Source organism: Penaeus japonicus, unplaced genomic scaffold, assembly GCF_977035675.1.
Source record: "Penaeus japonicus unplaced genomic scaffold, GWHDUDI00000001_assembly GWHDUDI00000003, whole genome shotgun sequence".
NCBI classification, from domain to species: domain Eukaryota; kingdom Metazoa; phylum Arthropoda; class Malacostraca; order Decapoda; family Penaeidae; genus Penaeus; species Penaeus japonicus.
This window is the reverse complement of record NW_028234405.1, coordinates 22,340,353-22,347,086: the sequence shown is the minus strand read 5'-3', so window position 1 is coordinate 22,347,086 and position 6,734 is coordinate 22,340,353. Positions and strand designations below refer to the sequence as shown.

The 6,734-nt window shown below is 43.0% G+C and overlaps 1 pseudogene; it reads right to left on the bottom strand.

Annotated features, from left to right (window-relative positions):
• LOC147472141 (uncharacterized) overlaps window positions 1-6,208 on the bottom strand; it is a 14,998-nt pseudogene extending 8,790 nt beyond the window's left edge.
• Window positions 6,209-6,734: the final 526 nt, after the last annotated feature.

Genomic DNA, 6,734 nt, shown 5'->3' with positions numbered 1-6,734 from the left:
GAATTCCTTGATCAGGGGAACTCTATAAGAGTGATATACGAAGAGAGCAAACATCCGGCAGATTCTTGATTAATGCACAGTACTACACGGATGTGCAGCATGGCAGGCCTCGAGATCAGCTGCGGCAATTACAGGTTTAACACACCTGGGAGGTGTGCTCTTCTGCATCCGTCAATATCATAACTTGAAAAAAAAAGTACAAGTACCTGGCGCCTTACAAGGCTTTAGAGAGGTAAGCGGGGACGTAGGGTATAAGGCATAGTTCGATATATGAAAGGAAAATAGTTCGTGCTCCAAGAAATTAAAAACGTGAGTTAGTAATATATCGAATATTGTATCAAAATGTTTTTTATGTTTTTTTTTTTTTTTTTTTTTTTTTGTATTATTTTTTTTTATTTTTTTTTTTGGGGGGGGGGATTTGATTTTTTTTATAATATTATATGGCATGAGGGTAACTGGTATATGCAACAGAATCATGAGTATGTTTTACTTGCTTGTTTTTCAATGCAACTCGCCTGTAGGTGATGCAATAGCACGCTCCCAGGGTTATTAGCAATATACACATTCCGGCGATGGTAACGTATACAGGATAAATGTAGGTTGCGTGGAACGGGCTGAGCGGGGTAAATGCATCAAGCTGTTGCAAAGTAGGCATCTATTGAAAAGTTATACTAGGAAGAGAAATGTTATAGGATGGCAATGATACCGACATGGGTTGCAGGTAGGAGGTATTCATTGCAATCTTCCTTGTGTAGGTATGGGTGGCTGGAATAAATAGGGATAAGGAAGTTAGTTCACATGAGGCTGGAAGAACAAAAGTACCTTGTAGAACAACATCAGGGTTATGCTTGTTACACATAACTGTAGTTGTAGTAGCCTTGAAGTAAAATAATAGGGTAATGTCGGGAAATGAGAGAAGAAACGGCCTAACCGAATCACGGATTTTAGAGAATGTGCACTGACCTATAATGTTATGGTTTGTAATGAGCGCCCTGGAGCAAGATGGCATGTTTGTGTCAAGAGCCAGAGGCAGTGCAAACGAATGTGCGAGGAGTGGTCTTTGCACAGTTATCTAAGAAATCTGCTGGTAGGAAGGAAAGAGCCTGGCCGTGAAGGGATTTTAGGATGAGTGAATGTTGTGTGTTTAAAGTGAAAAAAAGTGTTATTTGTTTTGTATGGGAATGAGTGAATGAAATAAGCCTTGAAGGTAGTTTCAGGGGAGAGTGGAATAAGTACAGAGAGACCTGAAATTGTGAGGTAAGATTTTAGAGTAGAGTAGAACTGAATTCGTTGCTTTAGAGGAAAAAGAGGCTTAGCATTAGCAGAGGAGATATTGTGGAGAATAGGGCGTAAGTCATGTGGAGTAATGAGACTAGGAAGCACTTCGCCTGCTGTTGCTGAAATCAACGAGTTGGCTATTGAGTTAATATTATTTATAATCTTATTGATTGTCACTTGGTAAGATAGCACGTTAAACGCGAGCTCTGTGAAATGGTTAGAATTATTGAGCTTTGTGGAGAGGTTTTCAAAGGTTGAGTTAACGCTGTGAAATGCTCTCTGTAACTCGTGAACATTAGTGGCAATAGTGTTGACGGCATGCATCGATGCGTCAAATCAGTGAGTAATTGTTCTGAGATTATTCTGATATTCTGAGAACTTAGAAGTGAAAGTATCATCATCTACAACGCCAAATAACGCGTGGGCAATCTTTCCGACAGCATTAATTAATCCTCGTCGTGAACGATGTTTATGTTCTACAAAGAAGAAAGTTGATTATGGATATAATTAAGTGCACTGTCAAGAAGAGAGAATTGCTGCTGTGTTAACTGTTCACGGGTTACCTGCGCTTGAAGTGATGCTATCTTACGTAGGTGGAAAGTAGCCAGGCCGGAGAAATCAGCAATCGGCTGAAGCGAAATTTTCATTTCCACATTATTTGTTATTGGTAAGACTAGCCCATGGTCCTCAACGAAGGCTCCTGGTACTGCACGAAGCTTAGGGGGTAGGGCATGGCGGTCGGCAGACGACAAAGTGAAGAATGATAAGCCCAAGAGTAGTAAGGTCTGGAAGATAAAAATCAATTAGTGTTCGTCGGCCGGGGGAGAATAGTACTTGTGAGCAAGCTTTAGGACGTCGAAATGAGACCAAGATTGTTCACCTGACTGTATGCATTTAATGTAGGCCTTGTTGTTCTTTACACTAATTACTCTAAATGGACCTTCAAATCTAGGAGCAAGCTTTGACTTACTATTGAGTTGTTGGTTGACTTTTCTAAATACTAATGCTCCAACTTCAATGTCCTTGTGGCGGGCTACTTTGTGTTGAAATGACAGTATTTTATCTCTGGAATTAGTCAAATGCTTCTTTGTGATCTGAAAGATGGACTTGTTTCTATTTAGAAGATATTCAGCATAATTATCATTATATGAAGGAATTTTATTTTCATCAAAGAGGTCATAGGGTAGTCTTTTATCCGTTCCATATAAAAGAAAATATGGGGTATCACCTAAGGAAGAATGGAATGTACTATTAATACAAGACTGGATTGTCAATAGTGATTCATCCCATGTGTCCGATGTCGCATCAACAAGCGATCTCATTAATGAGAGGATGGAGGAGTTGAGCCTTTCTGTAATACCATTACTTTGTGGGCGGTAAGGGAGAATGTTAACACGAGTTACATTCATGATATCACATAACTTATCCATGACTTTGTTATGAAATTCAGTCCCGTTATCAGTTGAAAAATACACGGGAGCTGAATATTTATGACAGAAGTCATGAAAAGCATGTGCAACAACATTTGCTGATTTGTTGGGCACGGGGACGAGTTCACAAAAACGAGTGAAGTTATCAATGAAGACTAAAATATAAGGATTTCCATTGCGAGAAGGTAGAAAACCTGACAGTGTGTCGCAAGAGACCTTCTGGAAAGGAAAGTCTGGAATGTCATATTTCAATGCAGGGGCTTGGTCATTGGTATTTCCCTTGTAATATGGGCATTGCTTACAAAACTGAACATGCTTAGCAACTTTGCTAATGAGGTGTGGGAAGAAGAAGCGTTGCTGAGCTAAGTGAATTGCCTTATACTTACCACAGTGTGCAGCTTCTTTCGACTCATGGAAAAGAGGAAGGATTCGACCTTCAAGAGATTCAGGAATAACTACAAGCTTACGAGATGCCTTGAGCTTTCTTGTCCTATATCGAGACTTGTAGCAAAGTACACCGTTAGCATCGAGGTAAAGTTTACTTACTTGAACATGTCTGCTAGGGGGAGGTCTTTCATTCCTTTCTAAAGCTTGAATTAAGGGGCCGTACAGATTATCATTACGTTGCGCTATCCGGATCTCGTCCTCCGTGGGTGGGTCCATGGGAGGTACGGCTGGGGCAGCCAAGACCGGGGCGGTAACATAATGAATGGGGTCGGAACGGCGACCATTAACATGTGCAGGCCGGATCTCGTCCTCCGAAGGATCCTCAACGGTAGGCGCGGCAGTACTTACCAAGATCGGTGCAATGTCAGAGAATTTCACCTTACGGGAGGCAAAGGTGGGCGAGGAGCTAGATTCAGGCAGGTTGTGAGCGTCAGAGAGAGGAGCGCGTGATAGCGCGTCGGCAACGACATTTTGTTTCCCGGGTAAATAAACAATGGTGCCGTCAAACTCTGCTAGAATTTCAATTGCGCGGGCGCGTCGTCCATGAGGGTCCTTACCCTTAAATATGGACGTGATGGGGGAATGATCAGTGTGCACTTCTATCTGATATCCCAAGATTAGCTCTCGAAAGTGACGGAGGGCCCATGTGATACTGAGTAGTTCACGGTCTGTCGTGTGATAGCGTTTCTCCGCTGAATTAAGGGCGCGACTTGCAAAAGCAATGGGCTGCGTTTTTTCCAGAATGGCCATGTTTCTGGTGGAGTGCTGCTCCGAGCCCGAGGTTTGAGGCATCAGTGGTGAGGACAAAAGGCAAATTGAAATCGGGGAAGGCTAAGAGTGGAGCCTTAATTAGTCGCGACTTAAGAGTTGAAAATGCGGCTTTTTCCTCGTCTGTCCACTGCCAAGTAGTATCCTTTTTAAGGAGATGATTAAGCGGTGTCGCGATGGACCCGTAACCTTGAATGAACGGCCTGTAAAAACCTGAAAGGCCTAAAAAGGACTTCAATTCCTTCTGGTTCTTAGGTGTTGGAAAGTCGGCAATGGCTTTAACTTTTCAATCATTAGGTGCAATACCTTTAGATGACAAGGTATGGCCTAGGAATTCTAACTTAGACTTGAAGAACTGACACTTGCTAGGTTGAATAGTTAATCCTGCAGTTGATAGCCTATTGAAAACTTGACGCAATTTATTCTCGTGTTCAGAGAGGGAGGGTGAGCAAATTAAAATATCATCTAAATACACGAGGACCTGATCATTAATTAGTCCTGATAGTACAAGTGGCATTAATCTGCTAAATGTGAGAGGGGAATTGCGAAGGCCAAAAGGGCATACTAAAAATTCAAAGTGTCCCATATGAGTCGAGAAAGCCGTATATGGCACGCTTTCAGGAGCCATAGGAACTTGCAGGAAGCCTTTAGCAAGGTCAATGGTTGAAAAAATCTTATCATTAGAGCCAGTGTCTTGCAACAACAATCTAAGATTAGGAATTGGGAATGGTTCTGGCACTGTTACTTTATTCAACTTGCGATAGTCGACCACTGGGCGGAAAGTATTATCCTTCTTTGGAACAAGGAGGAGGGGGGAGGCCCAGGGTGAATTGCTTGGTTAAATAAGATTCATGTCTAACATTGTTTTAACCTCCTTTTCCAAGGCCTGTCGCTTCGAATGAGGGATCTTATAACTCGGTATGTATGAAGGGTTAGCATCAAGCTCGAGGGTAATGGAGTGTTGAAGCAATGTTGTTTTTCCGATAGGACGGTCCTTGGTTGGCAGTACGCTTGGAAACTCTTTAAATAAGGTATTCAAAATATCATATCCTTCATGAAAATCTAAATTTTGCTTCAGAACATGATCAGAGCTCTGCTCATCAGGGGTAGATGATGTTGCAGAAAAAAACAGGGGAGGGAACAGGTAAATCAAATTCGCAGATAGGCAAGTCTGTGAATTCATAAGATATTACAGGTACACCATCGTTAATAGTCAACGGGGCCGGGGTAAGATTAAATACATGCACCTGACATCTATTATTAGTGATATTATACAAGGAAGGTAATGTTGCACAACCTTTTACTCGTATATTATCAGGTAATATCAAAGCAGTACCATTTGCCGAAGGACAAGAAACGTCTATCAGTAGATCATGAAATACCGGAATAGTAGTGGTAGCACTAGCAATAAGCTTAGGAGCATTATCATTAGCGGTCCAAGATTTCGCACAGTCGTCAACGTGTTTTGCGGGCGAAGGTTTGCGTGATGTGGGTGCCGGTATCGGAGCCGGGGAGAGGGAGCGCGCGGCGAGAGGAGAGGTGAAGCGAGGGCGGGTGGGAGGGGTAGGGGGTGGTGGGGAGGAGAGGAAGGAGAGTGAGGTGTCGTCTTGGTGTGACTATGGTCATGTGTGATTGTCATTGATTGTCATTGCGGGTGTGAAGGGGTCGGCATGCGTCCATAGGCAAGAGGGAGTCCTTAACAGGTAATTCTGACCATTAAAAGTAATTCTATTACTCTGAGGATGGAGGAAAATTCCTGTACGGTATAAGAAATCATGACCCAACAAAAGGTGTCCCGGGGTAAAATTAGATTCTACTACGACAAACTTGTGAGCAAAAATTTCACTACCAAGAGAGATGTTAAGGACTTTGCTGCCTAAAGCTGATACCTTATCTCCTGTTATCCCGCAAATGGTGGTTTGACTCGGTTGCAAATCTATAGATAATTCAAAATTCTGCAAGGTATTCAACGAGACCACAGAACAAGAAGATCCGGTGTCTAAGAAGAAATATGCAGGCTTGTCATTTAATATAGATGGAAGCAATGGCGGCTGAGTGATATCATTAGGGATGCAACTAGTTGAGACAATGTGATGTGTTACCGGTATTGTGCTTGTAGTGTTGCCGTGTCTGGGTGTTTTTGGCTTTTCCCTAAAAAATGGCGGTTTGCTTGGCGTTGTTGCAGCAATTTGTACGTTTGACTCACCTGGTCTGGGAACGCCGAGCAGTGGGCCCATGGATGCTAGCGCGTGCCATGGTAAGGGCAGTACGGAGTCGAATAACATGATTCCGCACCGTGACCTTTTGCACAACAGTTGAAACACTGATCCCTGTTTGGTGCCCAATTCGTGACGCAAGGTTGTTTACGTCTGGGAACCTGAGGTGAGTTAGATGACGGGGGAAAGCGAGTGTTATGTCCCGTATTATATCTGTGAGGGGAGGTTTGTCTTGAGTGTTGTGTTTTCGTGTCATGGTTGTGGAACCGCGGTTTAAGGTTGCGTTGTGGTTTGTCGTTTGGTTGTTTGTGTTTGTTTGTGTTACGCAAGGGTGTGTTGTCTTGTGTGGTCGTGTTTGCCTTAGTAGTGGGAACGCCTGCATTGACGGATACTGTGGGAGCCTTCTCTCTTATTGACTTGGCAAATTCGCCGGGTAACTTAAGTAAATCAGTATCTTCACAGGGTTCCCAAACTTGCTCTTGTACAGAAATAGGTAAAGAAGCAACTAGGATAGATTTCACCATATACGTCATGGAGGAGACGTGATGGTCGTTAAACAAGGACTTTATGTGGGAGTCATGGTTGTGGGGGATAC